Source organism: Schistocerca americana, chromosome 2 (assembly GCF_021461395.2).
Source record: "Schistocerca americana isolate TAMUIC-IGC-003095 chromosome 2, iqSchAmer2.1, whole genome shotgun sequence".
Taxonomy (NCBI): domain Eukaryota; kingdom Metazoa; phylum Arthropoda; class Insecta; order Orthoptera; family Acrididae; genus Schistocerca; species Schistocerca americana.
This window is the reverse complement of record NC_060120.1, coordinates 770,893,465-770,912,942: the sequence shown is the minus strand read 5'-3', so window position 1 is coordinate 770,912,942 and position 19,478 is coordinate 770,893,465. Positions and strand designations below refer to the sequence as shown.

The 19,478-nt window shown below is 44.1% G+C and overlaps 1 protein-coding gene and 1 non-coding gene across 2 annotated transcripts in view; both read right to left on the bottom strand.

Moving 5' to 3' along the window:
* LOC124594772 (Y+L amino acid transporter 2) overlaps positions 1-19,478 on the bottom strand; it is a 337,307-nt gene that overhangs the window by 213,274 nt on the left and 104,555 nt on the right. The gene's annotated exons all lie outside the window — the stretch shown is intronic.
* Trnat-ugu lies at positions 4,210-4,283 on the bottom strand. Its single transcript has one exon. It is a non-coding gene; the product is annotated as a tRNA-Thr (tRNA).

Sequence of the window (19,478 nt, the reverse complement as noted above, 5' to 3'; positions counted from 1 at the left end):
GGACGAGTGTGTAAGCACTACGAACAAAGATGTTCAGCTGTGCAGCGAGGTGTTCGATTGTGATCCGTCGATCTCCTCGAATGAGAGTGTCCGCACGTTCCATCATCGCATGAGTCATAGCTGTGTGCAACCGGCCAGCCAGCCTGCAGGCGGGAGATAGGACAGGTTTGCACGACACTGTTGCGATGACACGCCTCACCCAACAGACCTGCTTTTATTAAACGCCGGGCCTCCGCAAGCATTCTGCAAGCGCTTATTGAAATCTGACATGCTTTGGTTTTCCGCCAAAAGAAACTCAACGACAGCTGCCTGCTTGCAACGCACCTGCGTTACAGACGTCATTTTGAAGGCTGTGTACAGCGCCGCCATCTCTCGGAACTTCATGAGAGCGGGAATATTCCACAATGTCCCACAGCAAATTCTCCATTTTTTTCAACCTAAATTGGCCATGGGAACAAATGTGTGGCATGAGTTGTTGAACGCCCCTTGTACGTTGTTTGGCTAACTGGAGCCGTGTAGGTTCGTGAGTGCGTGAGCAATTGTCTTTTGCGAGGTGTCGGACTCCAAAAATACATGCCGTTCCCTTCACAATGTTCGCTTTGAAACTGGTTGAATTGCACCTGCGCTCATTGAAAACAGCAATTCCACTCGGGTTTGAAATCAACGTTATTGACAAGGCGTGCCGCTAGTTTTGGTCCTTGTTCTAATGCCGTGTCACATGGCTGCGAGTGGTACACTATAATACACCAATAAATCGGGCTTCAACAAGGGTGTGGTCCTGGGTACGTCCGAACACGATAGCACCATTGTGCGATTCTATCTCGTCTCTCTTTCGACCCGTTTTACTGCCCGAATTCCATACAGTCCAGCGGTTCATAGCACAAGATTGGGAAAGTTGGACTACTTTTTCTCTTCACCATAAAATTTGTATTTTTTCGACTGTTTTGACTTCTGGCAGCATTTTCCTATAGAGTGTCATATATTAACTTAAGCACAATGTATTATTGTGGCACTGCCAATTGAAGTACAAGAGATGCGATAAAATGAAAACGTAGATGAGTGGTCCATCTCACCCTTAGGTGCATGGATGAGACTGAACAGTGAATTGGGAAAGATGGACCATATAAAAATGGCTCTAATTGAAGAAAAGAGACAGTTAAAATTCCATATTTTTGTTTGGAATATGTTGCAGTAAATACACAATTATACTATTAAATATTTTAATTCTCAACAATTTTATCAGTTTTATTATATATCTTCACTGAACGTTGGCTTTTCTAATGAATTGTTGATTATGTTCCAGCATTAGACGGTCTTACTCTCACTAGATCAATTACACTTGTGATCAAATGTTGGCCATCGTGAACAGACAGCACACTGAACCAAATTGTAATTTTTATTGGTTTCGTACTTGATTTCTCCACAGCCAATGCATTCAGCCTCATCTCATTCATCAAAGTTATTTTCGTAATTTTCTACACTGTCTGCAGCTGATGAATACGGTGAGCTACTTCAGTCTGTTTTCCTCTTCACTAGTAAGTCCCTTTGGTGATCTTTGTGCGCCTTAGTTGATACAGTTGCTGCTTTCCTCTTAAAACTCATGGTTTTATCAATAGAAGGAATAGGTGATATTTCTTCCAAAATTTTGTCTGTGCTGGCTTAGTAGTACTCACTTTTGAGGTGATAATCTTGAAAGTTTAGGTTTAGTAGGAGTGCAGTCTGAAGTAGTGTCAATTAAGGAATTTGACTTGTCCAGATAACTGTGCTCCTTTGGTATGCTTGAGATCAGTAGGTCTTTTGATGAGCTTTGAAGTGATTGGTGGGTCTGTATACAAGATCCTGTTATGTTGTTCCATATGTTAGCAAAGATATATCGTCCGACAAATAACTATAGTCTGAGACTGTGGCCAGCTTCAGTGGGATTACTGCACATGCCTTGAAACCACATTTAATTGTGCTCTATTTCTTTCACATTAAAACAAGTGGTTCATCTCTCCCTAATAACAATTGTCTATCTCTTCTGATTGTCTGGGAGAGATGGACCACCCTGACTTCTGTCTGTAAGCAGCGAATTCGGTGGTAATTTTAGGTTAATTTCATGCCCACACATTCATCAAACTCGCAGAAAAAAAATTATCAGTATTGTACAAACTAGGCCTTGATATTAAAATTGTTTAACTATACGATAAAACTTTGCGGCTTACCAGAACATAGAAAGTGATTTTTCTTCAGAACTAACACGAAAATGACAGCAACACTTCTGCACCAAGTGTATTTACAAAACAGCTTCCTCGCAAGTAGCGAGAATTGCTCTTTATCGGCGCATTTGCGAAATCTGCCCTTGGTCTATCTCACCGTGTGGTTCAATTCTTTTAAGGGGTGACTAATACGTTGTCCGATGAGCGTATAAAGAATTGTAAACTTGCCCTCTTTTTCTCAGCTCATAGATTCTGATGACTGCAAAGCCCGAAACGGCTGAAGCTTTGTGTTGTGCGTTGACCAAACCGGGACATGTATTAAGTCAGCTAGGACTTTACGGAGAACAATGACGTGGTAATTCTGCATTATTCAAATGCAAATGAGACTGACTTGGACTTCCAACCTAACGAATTGACACACGGTGCTTAAAACACCCTGCTTTCTGATTATGAAATAGTAATGTTCAAATCTCTGTCAGCCTATTTAGATTTAGGTTTTTCGTTGTTTCCCTGAATCACCTGCGGTAAAAGCGGAAATGCTAACACACAACAGGCCACGTACAATTTCCATCTCCGTCTTTCCTTTTAATTTATTGGCTTTCATAATGTCCCACAGAGTCACACGAACACAGGAAATGTAATACAACTGTTTCAGATAATTCATGGTAGACATTATAATATAACTGATTTAGACAATTCATGGAAGACATTATTTTAAGTCTTATCCTGGTACGATGTAAAACAGGTGAATAAAAGACTGATTCGACATAAAACAAGATTAGCAAGTGATCAGTCATTCATGGCTATTTCATGACGCGAGGAAAACATTTAACCTTCTTCCTCCTTTGACTTTCCTTTTGTTGATCTTACTACCAAGCACGTGAAACACACCTAGAAACCACACAAGGAGTTGTTATTACCTGATGTACCGATTGCGTAATCAGTAATTTCCATTAGAATGCATAACAAATGCGGCAACAGAAATTCCGGGAATCCCCTTAAGGAGCCTTCTTTTTACCACCGTGGGCGACGCCTGCAGACTACCGGGAAATGTTGCGCAGGCGCTTCTCCTTTAAGATTAATGAGAACTGAGGAGTTCTGCATACAGAACCTCAAAGTTATCAAGTTCTACTGTTCGCCTTTAGTAACGATGCCAACATCCATAAACAAGCAATCTCGAGGATTAAATGCTTCCTCACCTAATTATAACTTCGCTCAGTCTGCTGCACTAGACGACCATATTAACGTCGAGAGTCTTAGACCACTCTCTGTATAGTTTTACACGGTTTCTCCGTCCCCATACAAGCGAACACTGGACAGGGTGCTTGTAATTATCAGTTATTGTTATAGCGTCATGACGCTTCTATGGAATGTTTACTTCGGCACATGACTTTCACGTATTTAGAGACCTTCTGAAGTAGACGCGATAACACGAATCGAATTCACAGACGCGTGAGAATCGTAACCAGCCGGTACAGAACATACGAAAATATAACAGAGTTTCCCAGGTAACTTAAGTAGTTTTTTTTAAGTGATTTACCAACAGAAGGAGGTTCTTGCTCATTGGTCTGAAGATGACCACAGTTGTGGTCCAAACCGGTCACCGGAATAAATAATTTATGATCAAGACTGGCCGGCCGTGGTGGCCGAGCGGTTCTAGGCGCTTCAGTCGGGAACCGCGTGGCTGCTACGGTCGCAGGTTCGAATCCGGCCTCGGGCATGGATGTGGGTGATGTCCTTAGATTAGTTAGGTTTAAGTAGTTCTAAGTCTAGGGGACTGATGACCTCAGAAGTTAACTCCCGTAGAGCCATTTGAATGATTTTTATCAAGACTGTTTTTCATAGTAAATATTAAGTATGTATGAAGATGGTGTCTGTTCTTGCGGACATGTCCGAAAGAACAGATACCATCGGTGACCATGCAGATCGTTAGAATGAAATTACAATGAAATGAATACCCCTAGCTGCATGCAGGCGTTGATATAAGTCAACGGGGACAGTTGAAAATGTGTGCCCCGGCCGGGACTCGAACCCGGTATCTCCTGCTTACATGGCAGACGCTCTATCCATCTGAGCCACCGAGGACACAGAGGATAGTGTGACTGCAGGGACTTATCTCTGGCACGCCTCCCATGTCCCGCACTATATTCATAGTGCCCCTGCCCATTATACTCATTACTCGCGGCTTTTTGCCGATTCCCGTAAGAGTCTGGGCACTGTGTACGCAGAGGGTTGCTTGGTTGATTGGTTGAGTGGACCAAACAGCGAGGTCGTCCGTCGGTCTTATCCGATTAGGGAAGGATGGGGAAGGAAGTCGGCCGTTCCCTTTCAAAGGAACCATCCCAGTATTTGCCCTGAAGCGATTTAGGGAAATCACGGGAAACCTCAACCAGGATGGTCGGACGCGGATTTGAACCGTCGTCCTCCGGAATGCGAGTCCAGTGTGCTAACCACTGCGCTACCTGGTCCGGTTAGACAGAGGGTCTATAACTTGAGTCTCCTCAGCGATCAGTACATAGAGTGGCGGGATCCTACGAACCTGTAGCTGCCGACCAGTCGCATTAGAGAGCACGACTATGAGACCCTGCCTCCGTCCTCACATTCCTGTCATATAAACATACCTATGTCCAGAAAAATTACTACACGCTAAACTTGGCAAGCGATACGCGCTTGTTTCTCTGTCGGCGAGTTAATACAGTAAGCAAAAACTACACACTTTGTATGCACAGCCCGCTTTCCGTGTCAAGTTTGCCTGTGTGTTGTCAGAGGATGTTTCACGCTTGGCAGAGAGACAAAAAAAAGCTAGAGGTGTTGCAGAACGCTATGGCGCACTGCCCATACACGTGCTAACTCGTCTAATGCAGAGAATAAATGATTATGAGAAATGAATACCAGCACAGTTGCTCACAGTATGCGTCGAATACCTGTTCTCTAAACTGAAGCATCAGGGTTTCGAGACAACAAAGCTGCCTTTCTTCCGAAGATGCGTACTTACGTATTTTGAGTACCTCTGCCATTGTTACGACTCCAGCATCGCGTCTCTTAAATCATTAGATGGCTCCTGTCATTCCTACTTGATTAGAACTGCAAACGCTGGAGCTGTGCTAGACAATTGTTCGGAGTCTTTTGATTAGTTTTCTTTACAAATCCATCCTAGAACCTTTCCAACAAATCTTCCGTTCGCCTTCCGTACAACAGAATTGACGTGTTCGTACTATTTCATACAAATGCTTCGTATCATCCAAAACTATTTCAGCAACGTAATGTGCTACAGGTAGCGACCAAAAGTTTTGCTATCAGATACTACCGGTTCCTTCCACTTTGTTACGGGCATCTTTCTCCTTTTATCTACAATTAAATGCAGCTGACATTCATTAGACCAAGTCTTTCCGCATTTCTGTACGATCACCCAGCGCAGGTACTTTCCTTTTCATCTGAATTGTATGCACTTGTGATTTTTTTATCCTTATTTAACCAGCAAACTGTTCTCAGCAAGCCACGAATTGATGTTAACCGCTACTCTCTTTGCTAAATCGTATATATTAAGCTTCCGCGTATTTCACAATGACATCCGTGACATCGACAAAAATTCGATTCTTCCACAAAGTTTCGTAACAGAGTATTGACGCATGTAATAAAACAGTTGATTTAGAACAAATCTTGTGCCACACCTTCCCATTTCACAGCAGCCAGACCAGATATTTGTTCTCTGTTTGTTGAACTGAAGAAAAATCGTAAGTAAGCTTGTGCAATTGCACCAAAATGATAAAAAATTCATGTGAGAGAACGAAATTCTTTATCGAACAACCATAGATATGTACGATACCGAGCATCCAACCTCTTTAACAATATCACATACTTTTAATTCCATGTTAAGAACGCCCTATTCGCTTGGCGTAACTTATGGATTTGTTTTACGTAAAATATCAGCTACGTAGCTTCGTAGCACTTTTATGAAAATACCGCAGGTTCTATTCGTGCACGCATTTGTGGCCTTCCTGTGCCAATGAACGCGTGTTAAACAGCTCGCCAATGAAACGAGCGGAATCTCTCGAGCTCCGCCTACTCAATCAGCACGTCGCAAGCAGATCTGTCTCTGCGTCAGAAGAAACTCCGCTAATGTTGCCGAGAGAAATGGAGAAATATTTCTTCTTTTACCGGTAGCCATCTGAGATGAACATACAGCTGAAGTGAATTTTATTACCATGATGTGATTCTAGTTGCTGGAAAATAGGGGAACCCCTTTAAATTCCTGGAATAACCATCTAGCGAGAGGGATTCGCGTCACATATATACGAAAAGGGAAAAGAACAGCCTTTCATTGACTGTGGAGGACGTTCTTTAAGTAACCATCATTGAAATCACTCCTTGGAAGAACGGAGGGAAGAGGTGGACGGGGGACGGACTTATATTGCTGCAAATATTAGCCACGGGTATGGAAAGTCACTCATAAGGGGAGGCCACGACGTTTGGAACGCGGATTTCCTGCAAATTTCGTACACTCTTAGTACTCCATTAGGACAACAAAACGTGTAAGCAAGTAGTGTGTACATCTCAAGTGTTTTTGAGAAAATCGCAAGATATTTCGGTCGTCAAATATATACCTGTGCGTGGCCATCTTTACCATGAAGCGGCGGCAGCCGAGTGGTTAGCGTTCAAGTCCCCGTAATCGTTGGGTCGATGGATCGAGTCCCGTTCATTAGTTTTTTTTTTATTTTCAACACAGTCATTTTCTTTACTATATATATTACAATTGATATAATGGGAAAAAATACGTATAATCGGATGAACTTTTATGAAATTTACAATGTTATTTGGCAGTCTAGAAGTTTTTATTATCACAAATAATATAATATTCGTAACTATCGACTAGTGAACGACCAAACGCATAAAGTGATACTGAAAATGTATGATTGTCCGTGATTCGAGAAATCCCTTGTCATACGTGGAAGGAGCCCGTAGCGACTTGTTACCTCCAAGTTTATGAGCGGCACAGACGGCTTTCGAAAGATGTACAATTAATCGTCGCTTTCGACATTACGAGTACAAGTTGCAGGATGGTATTTTTCGTAAAAAACATGGAAAACAAAGTTAAACGGCACCAGCTGCATTGAATAAATGCTATGTTTCCGCATACGCAAGGTCTTTTGAGGTTTTCCGTGGGGAAACAAACCTCGTTAACATTTTCAAAAACCTCTCTTTCAGACGATAATTTTGAAGCAAACCATGCATAACGCAGCATTTTCTTAAATACCGGCGCTGCTAATTGGTCATGCAGTATCGACTGTATTTTAATAGCGTCTTCACGAGAAGCAATTTCTCGTTCTCTTTCGATTAAATATGAACAATTTTGAAGACACGGACAAGCATACATTTTCAGTATCACTTTATGCGTTTGGTCGTTTACTAGTCGATAGTAAATTATATTATTTGTGATAATAAAAATTTGTAGACTGCCAAATAACATTGTAAATTTAATAAAAGTTCATCCGATTACACGTATTTTTCCCATTATATCAATTGTAATATAAATAGTAAAGAAAATGACTGTGTTGAAAGTAAAGAAAAACTGACGAACGGAACTCGATCCAGCGACCCAATGGTTACGGGGCTTGAACGCTAACCAGTCGGCTGCCGCCGGTTGATGATAAAAATGGCCACGCACAGGTATATATTGGACGACCGAAATTATCTTGCGATTTTCACAATAACGCTTGAGAAGTACCTGTTACTGCTTACACATTTTGTTGTCCAAATGGAGTACTACGAGCGTATGAAGCTTGCATTAAATCCGCGTTCCAAACGTCGTGGTCTCCCCTTGTCAGACTTTACGTTTCTGTCATTTTATCGTAAAATTTTAACATATAATTGGAACTGGTCACTGGAGTTGTTTCAGGATGGAATTCCTCTTTCGCCGACGCTTCCGCCATTTTATTGCCTGGAATGGCACAATACGCCTTGATCCATAACAGGCGCACTTCATTTTGATATCGAGTGAGGCGGCACAGCGGCAAGACGCTCGACTCTCATTCAGATTTAGGATTTCAGTGGTTTTCTTAAAATGGTCGAGGTAAATGATGGAATGGTTCCTTTGAAAAGCCGACTTCGTTACTCGATCCGAAAATTGTTCACGTCAGCGCGTAATATCTTTCCTTGCTTTCTGCCTTCCTCTTGTTACGGAAGAGGAGAAGTAGTTCCAGTATCGTTGAGAGGGCGTACCTGTCAAAGTCCTAGCCCTTTTACTGGAACACAAATGTAGGTCTCTGGAGAACGACCGTGGCAGGGCGGCACATATGCACCACAGACGCCGCTAGGAAATCTGACGTCTTAGAAGGAATATTCCAGAACCAGAAACACGTGGTAGTAAAAAAAATGGAAAATCCGGCCTCAGGGTGTGTGTGGTGGAATTCGTTTGGCGGATGAAGAAGGTGCCAAGTCGCACCAGTAAGACTTAGCACAAGCCACGAGAGTTTTACGTAAAACCCCATTGACTGGAGGACGTACGACAGATGATTCAATAGGAGAAAATCATGGGGAAGAAAGTAAGTTCTGTTCAGAAGGGGAAACAGTTGCGCCTTCCAACACGCGTCAGACTATAGCCTGGAACCAGCCCTGTAATAGAAGTTTTATTTTTTTGTTCCATTTTGAAATGATAACATCACTTTATGTGAGTGCAGGCTTTTTCTGATAGTGCAAAAATTATTCTAAAAAATACGATTCATCCAAATGTGAAAAACTGTCCCAAGGTACAACACGTCATGTACCAAGGAAAAAATTCTATTCAAATTTAAAACTGCTACAGCGGAGAAAATCTTGTCAATACCGTATTTAGTTTTCTCTCTGTTACATTATTACTCTATTACACACCGGTAATTAGCAAGAGAAATTAAATAGAGAAGAAGTATTACAAAAACTAGTTAAAAGTTAAAAATATTTTGAAATAGACGCTATTGGCAATTAACACAAAAAAAGGTTCAAATGGCTCTGAGCACTATGGGACTTAACTTCTGAGGTCATCAGTTCCCTAGAACTTAGAACTACTTAAACCTAACTAACCTAAGGACATCACACACATCCATGCCCGAGGCAGGATTCGAACCTGCCACCGTAGCGGTCGCGCGGTTCCAGACTGAAGCGTCTAGAACCGCATGGCCACTCCGGCCGGCGGCAATTAACACAAACACACATCCATGCCCGAGGCAGGATTCGAACCTGCGGCCGTAGCAGAAGCACGGCTCCGGACTGAGCGCCTAGAACCGCTTGACCACCGCGGCCGGCTTGGCTCAAGTAAGTAAGTAGTTTTAAAAATAAACAGAATTTTATTCGCCATAAAATTCTGTGACCAAACAGTTAACAATATCCTCAAAGTAGTTTTAATGTATTATACAGCACTTTAGCATGTATAACTCGCAACATTTACAAACGCTACACGAAACACAGTCTCTTGACTCACAACAACGAATGTAGTAGAAAATGCCGAACGTCTCCAGTGCTCAGTCCTTCACTACATTGAAACACCTATCAGGAGGAATCATGTCTTCTTAGGCACACCAACTTCCAGGTACAGCACTGTCCCCTATAGCGGAAGAGTTAAGATGTCTGACTTGCCACTGCTGCTGCTTCCAGCTCGTAGACCAGCCCATGTCTGCCAATGGCACATTGCTGCTGACAGCTCTTAGGTCTTTCTCAGCGATGGTTCAACGCTCCAGAACGCCGTCACACATGGGCCACGCCTGCTGAACTGCTGGCCGTCCCCTTCCCTTTGGTCCAGCCTTACCTCCCTCTGACTCATTAGCGTCCACGTGGTCCCGACATTAATACTCTCATTTTTTGAAGCATTACCCCACTGTAGAAACGAAATTGTAAAGATTGTAAAATTTCTCTCTAGTGTCACACAGCCGAAATAACCAAATGAATAATGCTCTTCGAGCTGCCGGTCAACACTCCATGTAACAATCGTAAATTGAGACATACGCTTTGCAAGTAATGTTAGATTGCTCGTAAAACGTAAGCAAGAATATGATGAGCTGTTCGTGTGCTATAGTAGAGTGTATAGAGTCTGCTTGTTTATATCTAAGCATTACATGCCCTCTTTCAAAAAAAAATCATACATAAAAGATGTACAGAGACATCCATCACTGGAATATACACTCCTGGAAATTGAAATAAGAACACCGTGAATTCATTGTCCCAGGAAGGGGAAACTTTATTGACACATTCCTGGGGTCAGATACATCACATGATCACACTGACAGAACCACAGGCACATAGACACAGGCAACAGAGCATGCACAATGTCGGCACTAGTACAGTGTATATCCACCTTTCGCAGCAATGCAGGCTGCTATTCTCCCATGGAGACGATCGTAGAGATGCTGGATGTACTCCTGTGGAACGGCTTGCCATGCCATTTCCACCTGGCGCCTCAGTTGGACCAGCGTTCGTGCTGGACGTGCAGACCGCGTTGAGACGACGCTTTATCCAGTCCCAAACATGCTCAATGGGGGACAGATCCGGAGATCTTGCTGGCCAGGGTAGTTGACTTACACCTTCTAGAGCACGTTGGGTGGCACGGGATACATGCGGACGTGCATTGTCCTGTTGGAACAGCAAGTTCCCTTGCCGGTCTAGGAATGGTAGAACGATGGGTTCGATGACGGTTTGGATGTACCGTTCACTATTCAGTGTCCCCTCGACGATCACCAGTGGTGTACGGCCAGTGTAGGAGATCGCTCCCCACACCATGATGCCGGGTGTTGGCCCTGTGTGCCTCGGTCGTATGCAGTCCTGATTGTGGCGCTCACCTGCACGGTGCCAAACACGCATACGACCATCATTGGCACCAAGGCAGAAGCGACTCTCATCGCTGAAGACGAGACGTCTCCATTCGTCCCTCCATTCACGCCTGTCGCGACACCACTGGAGGCGGGCTGCACGATGTTGGGGCGTGAGCGGAAGACGGCCTAACGGTGTGCGGGACCGTAGCCCAGCTCCATGGAGACGGTTGCGAATGGTCCTCGCCGATACCCCAGGAGCAACAGTGTCCCTAATTTGCTGGGAAGTGGCGGTGCGGTCCCCTACGGCACTGCGTAGGATCCTACGGTCTTGGCGTGCATCCGTGCGTCGCTGCGGTCCGGTCCCAGGTCGACGGGCACGTGCACCTTCCGCCGACCACTGGCGACAACATCGATGTACTGTGGAGACCTCACGCCCCACGTGTTGAGCAATTCGGTGGTACGTCCACCCGGCCTCCCGCATGCCCACTATACGCCCCCGCTCAAAGTCCGTCAACTGCACATACGGTTCACGTCCACGCTGTCGCGGCATGCTACCGGTGTTGAAGACTGCGTTGGAGCTCCGTATGCCACTGCAAACTGGCTGACACTGACGGCGGCGGTGCACAAATGCTGCGCAGCTAGCGCCATTCGACGGCCAACACCGCGGTTCCTGGTGTGTCCGCTGTGCCGTGCGTGTGATCATTGCTTGTACAGCCCTCTCGCAGTGTCCGGAGCAAGTATGGTGGGTCTGACACACCGGTGTCAATGTGTTCTTTTTTCCACTTCCAGGAGTGTATATACAGGATCAGACGACTTGCTGCTGACGATACAGACCGTATAACAAAACAAGATCAGAATAATAACCCTAATTCGGTAATAGCAGTGAAATCAAGGTTTTTACGAGTATTTGTGAGGGTTGCGGTCAGTTTCATCAACTTTTATTTAACAACAGCGTGAGGTCAACAGGATCTTTCGTGGATACAATAATTATCGCAGTTACACTAACGGAAAACAATCGCTACAACAAGAAGGTGTTGTGCAACGTAGACGAAAATTGGTGAACGTGCTTCTACATCTGAAAGATGATGCCTATTCAGATTACTCGCCAGTCGTATACGAGCAGCGCTAGTAGCGGCACTATGAGGATGCAGATCAGGTTTGCTTTAAATACACGCTGTAACGGTCGTGAGCGTTAATTACCTTTGAGATAGGACGCGACGATTTAATGTTAGTCAATAAGGCCTTTAAGGCGACAAAGAAGCCATTATCTACACATCACTGAGTTTGAATGACGCCGTGTAATAGAGTTACGAGTAGCTGAAAGGCTTGGCAGGAATGTAGCCACTGCGTGTAACTGCTGTCAGCGGTCATCGCAGGAATGTGCGATCACAAGATGATCAGGCTCGGGACGGGCACGCGGCACTACTGAGAGGGAGAACCACAGCGTTCGGCGTATGGCCCTGGCACTTAGTACACCATGTTCACCAGCAATCTGAGTAGCAGCTGGTGCCACAGTGAAACAACGAACTGTTACAAATCGGTTACTTCAAGGACAGCTCCGAGCCAGACACCCTACAACGTGCATCCCTCTGATGTCAAACCACCACCATTTCCGGCTACAATGGTGTCAAGAAAGAGCTTATAGGAGGGCAGGGTGTACGCCTGTTGTGTTTTCTGATGAATGATTTCTGGTGAATGCTGGTTCGTCAAGGTGCCAGTGATGGTCGTGTGTTGGTTGGGAGGAGGCCGGTTGAGGGCCTGTAAGCAACTCGTCTGCATGCTAGACACACTGGACCTACACCTGGAGTTATAGACTGGAGTGCGATTTTGTGTGACAGGAGGAGCCCTCTCGGGGCTGTAAGGAAATGAAACGCCTACAGCCGTCCTTATGATCTTACTTATTGTGTAGGTACCAGTTTCGGCGCTTCAGTGCGACATCTTCAGAGCGTAGTTGACGCTGCAGGGATTATCACGATCCATACGTACGATGCGTCAGTGGCCAACATAACTAGCTTAAGCAAACTATCTGTAACCCATGTGTCTGTACAACCATCAACAGATGGTCTGCATAAACCAGCTATGTTGGCCACTAGTACAGGGTTATTAGTAATGATTGAAGCGATTTCACAGCTCTACAATAACTTTATTGTTTGAGATATTTTCGCAATGCTTTGCACACACATACAAAAACTCAAAAAGATTTTTTAGGCATTCACAAATGTTCGATATGTGCCCCTTTAGTGATTCGGCAGACATCAAGCCGATAATCAAGTTCCTCCCACACTCGGCGCAGCATGTCCCCATCAATGAGTTCGAAAGCATCGTTGATGCGAGCTCGCAGTTCTGGCACGTTTCTTGGTACAAGAGGTTTAAACACTGAATCTTTCACATCACCTTGCGTGAAACTTGCCCGCACGCGTTCAACCGTTTCTTCGCTCACTGCAGGCCGACCCGTTGATTTCCCCTTACAGAGGCATCCAGAAGCTTTAAACTGCGCATACCATCGCCGAATGGAGTTAGCAGTTGGTGGATCTTTGTTGAACTTCGTCCTGAAGTGTCGTTGCACTGTTATGACTCACTGACGTGAGTGCATTTCAAGCACGACATACACTTTCTCGGCTCCTGTCGCCATTTTGTCTCACTGCGCTCTCGAGCGCTCTGGCGGCAGAAACCTGAAGTGCGGCTTCAGCCGAACAAAACTTTATGAGTTTTTCTACGTATCTGTAGTGTGTCGTGACCATATGTCAATGAATGGAGCTACAGTGAATTTATGAAATCGCTTCAATCATTTGTAATAGCCCTGTATATAGTATACATTGTTCGCGATAGCGCCATTAGCATCAACTACGGTCGCAGGTTCGAATCCTGCCTCGGGCATGGATGTTTGTGTTGTCCTTAGGTTAGTTAGGTTTAACTCGTTCTAAGTTCTAGGGGACTAATGACCTCAGCAGTTGAGTCCCATAGTGCTCAGAGCCATTTGAACCATCAACTACGGCTTGAAGATGTAGCTACACAATAAACAAGATCATGAGGATGGCTGTAAGTGTTTCAGTTTCTTACAACAGAGAACGGCCGTGGTGCCCCAGACCTCCAGTCAAAAGGATGGACATTAAAAAAGTCTTCGTGGTTATCCCACGCATCCTGATTGCAAATTTATACGTCAGTTTGGTGATTCGACCTGTTATGCTGCAATTCATGAACAGCATTCGAGGGGGTGTTTTCCAACAGGATATCGCTCGCCCACATACCGCTGTTATAACCCAACACGCTCTCCAAAGTGTCGACAGGTTGCCTTGGCCTGCTCAATCACCAGATCTGTCTCCGGCCGAACACGTATGTGACATCATCGGATGACAACTCCAGCGTCTCCACAAACAGCTTGAACCGTCCCTGTATTGACCGACCAAGTCATGGAATTCCATGCCACAAACTGACATCCGACTCCCGTAAATCACAATGCAAGCACGTTTGGGTGCTTGCATTCAGCATCCTGGCGGTTATACCGGTTATTAACATACCAGCATTTCGTATTTGAAATGGCTTTTTTCTCGCTTACATTAACCTGTGATATTAAGCAGCATTAATCTTTTAAATATGTTACCTAGATAAACGTATTCCCGAAATTTCATTACTCTTAATTAGTTATTTTTTGATGTAGGTTTCCGTTTGTGTACTTCTACATTTAGCAAATTTTTCAGTCCTTAACAAAAACGCAGAGTTCTGTCTGTGCCATACTACAACGATATGTCTTATGCTGTGACTTGCTGCGTTCTTCTAACTGCAGTTTTCAGGGATAATTTCATGCATACACTTTTGTAAACGACTACAGTCAAAATTTGTTCTGAGAGTAGGGAAGCCGCAGTGGCTGTGATACCAACCAGTCCTCATTTGCTGCATTCCGTCGAGCTAAATTCACTTACACAGTGCGCGCAGAGGCGCACAAAATCAATCTACTATTTACACAGCGCAATACGAGGCACATCTAACGCCTCATGTATGAACAGACTTGCGAGCCGTGCCCGCTTCAGTCACCACACGTACTTGGCCTTTTGCATCTCGTCGACCGACATTCGCGTTCGTGGGCTTTTAGGTTAAACACTTACAGGGTGACAATTATTGAACTACATGAGATAAAATCGTTGTAATCCCTAGACGGTTTGCGTTAGGACGTTCGATCTGTACGGTTGGCAGCGGGGCACGAGCGGAATTAGTATGCGCTGTATGGTTTGGTGTAGCGACGAAGCCCACTTTCATCTGGATGGGTTCGTCAAACCAGCAGAATTGGCACATTTGGGGGACTGAGAATCCGCAGTTCGCGATCGAGAAGTCTCTTCACCTTGAAAGGGGGATTGTATGGCGTGCAATGTCCAGTCACGGAATAATCGGTGCGATATTCCTTGAAGGCACGGTGACTACTGAACGGCACGTGGAGATTTCATCCCCATCATCCAAAGTGAACCTGATTTCGACAAGATGTGGTTCATGAAAGACGGAGCTCGAATTCGTCGAAGCAGGAGAGTTATGATGTTCTGGAGGAGCACTTTGGTACCGCATTCTAGCTCTGGTGCACCCAGAAGCCACTGGTTAGGGCCTCGATTGACCGCCATATTCTTCGGATCTGAACACATCCGACTCCTTTTCATGGGATTATATTAAAGACATCGTGTTCAGCAAATACCACCATAACCATTGCTGAGCTGAAAACAGCCATTCAGGAGGTCATTGACAGCATCTATGTTCCGATACTTCAACGGGTCATGCAGAATTTCGCTATTCGTCTGCGCCACGTCATCAAATGGTTCAAATGGCTCTGAGCACTCTGGAACTGAACATCTGAGGTCATCAGTCCCCGAGACTTAGAACTACTTAAACCTAACTAACCTAAGGACATCACACACATCCATGCCCGAGGCAGGATTCGAACCTGCGACCGTAGCAGCAGCGCGATTCTGGACTGAAGCGCCTAGAACCGCTCGGCCATATCGGCCGGCTGCCACATCATCGCCAATGATGGAAGGCATATCGAACATGTCATGACCCAAATCCAAATATATGTAGTGACGTTTACATGTTCAATAAAGAATGTGCACCCCCATAGTTTGTAACTAATTTACGTTTCTTTTTAAAGTATAGTTCTAGGCGCTCCAGTCCGGAACCGCGCTGCAGCTACGGTCGCAGGTTCGAATCTTGCCTCGGGCATGGATGTGTGTGATGTCCTTAGGTTAGTTAGGTTTAAATAGTTCTAAGTCTAGGGGACTGATGACCACAGATGTTGAGTCCCATAGTGCTTAGAACCATTTGAAAAATATAGTTCAACAATAGTTACCCTGTACGCAACAACGATAAGCAAATTTCCAGTGGTGGTAGCGACGATACTAATCTTCCTTCTAAGCGTTCTGTATCTCAATCTGATAGGATCACTTTGGTGTTCGTCTGCTTCCGTCTGTTAGCACTCCTTTTTCTCAGGAACGGGTAAAGGTATCAAGATACGATCCCTTGGTGTACAAAATTTAACTTTCACTGCAAGACCTATAGCGAACTATCTGTACACATAATTAAGTCTTTACGGGACCCTCAGAGCACTTTTTTTTTTTTTTTTTTTTTTTTTTTTTTTTTTTTTTTGCTTTCATCAGTCTTCTGACTGGTGTGGCCCGCCACAACTTCCTCTCCTATCCCTACCTCTGCATCTCTGAGTAGCGCTTGCATTCTACGTCCTCAATTATTTTCTAAATGTGTTTCAATTTCTGTTTTCTTCTAAAGTTTTTAGCCTCTGCTGTCACTCTAGTACGATGGAAGCTATTCGCTGACATCTTAATACATATTCTATCATCCTGACCCTTCTTCTTGTCAACGTTTTCCACATCCTGCTTTCTTCGCCGATTCTGAGGAGAACATGCTCATTCCTTACCTGATCAGTCCACTTAATTCTCAACACCCCGCTGTAGCACCACATTCAGGCTCTTCGACTCTCTTCTGGTTTTCCCACTGCCCATGATTCACTACCATGCAATGCTGTGCTCCTAACGTAGATTCTCAGAAATTTGTTCCTCAAATTTATAGCAGATGTTTGATGCAGTGCGAACGCTGTCTTTGCCTGCGCTGGCCCGCTTTTCATGTCGTCCTTATGAGTTACTATGCTTCCAAGGTACCAGAATACCTTCACCTACTTCGTTCTCAACAATGCCGATGTTAATTTAATCACTGATCTCATTTATGCTACTTCTCGTCAGTTTCATATTTCTTCGGTTTATCCTCAACTACGTTCAGGTCCTGTAATTCTTCTCCACTTTCACTCAGGATAGCAAATGTCATCAGCGAATGTTATGATTATATACTTTTGCCATGCATTTTAATCGCAATCTTGAACTTTTCTTTTACTTCTGTCACTGCATGTTCCATAAATTGAACAACAGAGGTGAAAGACTACATCCCTGTCTTATACTTCGTTCTTGGTTTCCCTCTCGGGTCTTGTACAAATTGTATATTACCCGTCTACAGCTTACTCCTATTTTTCTCAGAATTTCTAACATCTTGAACCACTGAATATTGTTAAACGCTTTTTCATCTTCATCAGCGTTCTGCCCTAGGGCAAGTCTTCTCATGTAGCTCTCTTCCTCAGGTCCCTGTTCAAGCACCCACACGGAGGCGTCCTCTCCTTATTAAATGAATCCTTGGCAATTCTTATACGTGTTGTTACTTCCTCATTACATCTCATGTCGTCCTTAATAACGCTTTCCAGGTATATGAAAGCACTGGCTTGTTCTATACCTTCTCGTCCTAACTTTATACTTGTTCTTACTTTTCTTCCGCTTATCACCATTCATTTTGTCTCTTTCTGATTAATTCTCATTCCGAATTCCTCTCAGGTCCTATTAAATTCTTTTAACATTTCAGTCATAGTTCTTTCGCTCTCTGTCACATGAACCATGGACCTTGCCGTTGGTGGGGAGGCTTGCGTGCCTCAACGATACAGATAGCCGTACCGTAGTTGCAACCACAACGGAGGGGTATCTGTTGAGAGGACAGACAAACGTGTGGTTCCTGAAGAGGGGCAGCAGCCTTTTCAGTAGTTGCAGGGGCAACAGTCTGGATGATTGACTGATCTTGCCTTTTAACACTAACCAAAATGGCCTTGCTGTTCTGGTACTGCGAACGGCTGAAAGCAAGGGGAAACTACAGCCGTAATTTTTCCCGAGGGCATGCAGCTTTATTGTATGATTAGCATGGAGAGCTGCATCAAACCAGTCTCAGGACTGAAGACCACAACAACAACAACAACAACTGTCAATAACACAGTATCATCCGCAAATCGAATACGTTCTATCGTCCTACCACTAACTCGCACACTTCTATTTTGTTTCAAACATTTCTAGATAATATGCTCCATATATATGTTAAACAGTACTGGGAAGAGACGGCAGCCTTGCCTCACTCCCCTTCCAATTGTGCTTTTCTCTGTCATCTCATTCCCAATGTACTCGTATTTTCTGTTGCAGGTCACGTTCTACGTCACTAGCAGAACTTGCGAGATCGCATATTGGATTTCGTCGTTTATAGTTTAATCCACGTCTGGTGTGTTTTATACTATAAGTTACGTCCTTTCAATATGTGCTGCATCAGAGCACCAGCACGATAAGAATCTCTCGAAAACTCGACGTTATATGTACGTTTTGTTGTAATAAAACGGCGGCAAGCGTCACCGTCTTAGTTTAAAAAATTGTCTTATCTGGTTCTTTTCGTATTATAACATGCATATTACGAAAGTATGCCATTTCAGGCAACAGAACATTGAGGAGTAGTAAAAGAGCGTGTTGTTCTTTATGCAAATTGTTACAATTAAATGTCATTTAATAACATATTGGTGATTAAATCCTTCAGGAGAACATAACTAGAAGACATAGTCGTATGTCACGGAAGTTCAGCGTATTGTAGTGTAGGGAGTAGTACAATTATTTTTTCTTCATCTTCACGTTTTCTGAAAGGTTCCGGGGTTTTCTTATACATTTAATATTAAGTACGTTCTGTAATATTCAGCTGTGTGGCTGATCCCGGCGGAGGTTCGAGTCCTCCCTCGGGCATGGGTGTGTGTGTTTGTCCTTAGGATAATTTAGGTTAAGTAGTGTGTAAGCTTAGGGAGTGATGACGTTAGCTGTTAAGTCCCATAAGATTTCACACACTTTTTTTTGTAATATTCAGTGTTGTGTAAACGTAAGAGCACTGTCTCTCCAGGGCGAATTTGTTCGATTCTGTGAACTTTGTAAGAAACATGGTCCACCAAATTGCAAGATTCCTTAATACGTTATTGCCTGGACTGATCTCAGTTCAGCATTTATTTATTCATACACACAGTTTATAAGCTGATGCCCTTACTAGCAGGGCATGGAAAGTATACTTCAGGCTGAACAACATAACTAGGATATGGACAAAGGAGGATATGTGTGTTTTAATACAGCTAACGTAGGAATTTCATGCCTGTCCGTCTTCTTAAACTAACTGTGTGATT